Raw genomic sequence first — 1,841 nt, 5'->3', positions numbered from 1 at the left:
ATGGCAACTTTTGCCTTTTTTGTGGCAACTTTCGGACAAAAAAATGGCAACAAACGCAGATGCTAGATCCTTTTTTAAAAACGGAATCCGCTTTACGTTGAGGAAAGCGCTAAAAACAAGTTTTCAGATTTTAAGAATGCATATAAAATTAGAAAATTACTACCTAGTTGGCTTACTCTTTAATAATAAAAAGTAGTTACGAAAAACAAAGAGAATAATGTCTAAATATAACCATTTGCAGTAAAGATATTGTCCATTTTGTCCGATTATCCTTGTGGGTGATTTTTTAAATCACATTGTACCTCTATTAGTACTAAAGAATATATTTTTGTGACTTTGTAAAGAGGTGTTTTGTAGTTGTGTGCATTCTGTGTAAAATTCTCAACAAAATAATGTACATTTCGACCGTACAACTCAGATAGACACTCACGCACACACCTCGTTCACACACTTACACACATTACACACACACATACACACTATTTCATGTACACTCTCTCTCTCTTTCACCACAACCACACACACACTACCACATACACACACACACAACTACCCCCCCCCCAAACCTGTGTGCGCGCACACACACACAACTCCTACCCTTTGTCCACTTTTCATTCAGATTGCCATGTGGCAGTGTTACTTTTTATTCGGTCAAATACATTATGCGGGGATAAGTTACCCCCCCCCCCCCTTCAAAAGGGGCTGAATTAACAAAGAAAAAAAAAGAAAAGAAAAACTAAACAAATCACTTTTTTTTTTCAAAATTTTTTTATTTTATGACGATTTAGGTAGAATAATAACTGGAATAATGTCGAACCGCATCTGCCCACCATGTTTTTTTTTCTATTTAAAACTTTGCCTTACCCTGACACTAACACATGACTGTGTTAGGCTACACCCCGAGGTCCAGCTATCCTTTTTCGAAGAAAATACACATTTATGAATAAATTCAGTACGGATAATTCAGACATGTAGCAACGGCAGGGGTTTTAAAAGGCAAATTCATAGATACAGAAAAGGACCTTAATTAATTGATTCTATATATTCATTACATGTCCTGCTGTGATGGAAGATGGATTTGAAGAAGTTTTTTTCTATATATACATACAAATATATTATATATTATATGTGTGAGTGTGTGTGTGGCCTAAATAAGGTCAGGTACGGGGGGCTAGCTTACATAGGCCATATGTGGCATAAATAAGGTAACAGAGGCGGGTATAGCATATATATGGGCCACATGTAGCCTAAATAAGGTTAGGGAGGGGGTTTAGCTTATAGGCCAAATGTGGCTCAAAGTGTCCCCGCGGTTTTATGAAAAAAAAAATTCTAAAATTTTGCAAACTGAGCCCAAGAATGTGAAATAATGCGATTCTGTTAATTTTAACAAAGAATTATAAAGGAAAATAATCAGAAATTAAGCAAAAAGTGATCAAATTTAGTTTAATTATGCGGGGTGCATAAAACCACGGGGACAGCCTAACTAAGGTCACTCTAACCATAAGTGAATATAGAACTGGAAAATATTGAAAAATTTGCAATTATTTCCACATACAGGGTCCCCACCAAATCCTGGAAAATTTTTTCAAGACCCCCAAATTTTTTTCAAGACCCCAATTCGAGGGAGAAATCAGGCTGCTGCGCGTCAAGAATGATCCCCAAAAAAGCCAATCTATCAAATATAAAAAGTCAAAATGTCTATAAATGAATGCAAACGTACATTTTGTAGTATAGTCTTCAAACAATAGATGACTATAATACTGGGTGACTGCCAAACCAGCTTCTCAATTTTCCAAGGGAGGGGCCTCATCCATTTTCCAGGAACACGTTACATAACAATG

The sequence above is a fragment of the Aplysia californica genome, unplaced genomic scaffold, assembly GCF_000002075.1.
Source record: "Aplysia californica isolate F4 #8 unplaced genomic scaffold, AplCal3.0 scaffold00711, whole genome shotgun sequence".
Classification (NCBI taxonomy): domain Eukaryota; kingdom Metazoa; phylum Mollusca; class Gastropoda; order Aplysiida; family Aplysiidae; genus Aplysia; species Aplysia californica.
The sequence above is the reverse complement of the archived record's forward strand: the minus strand, read 5'-3'. Positions refer to the sequence as shown.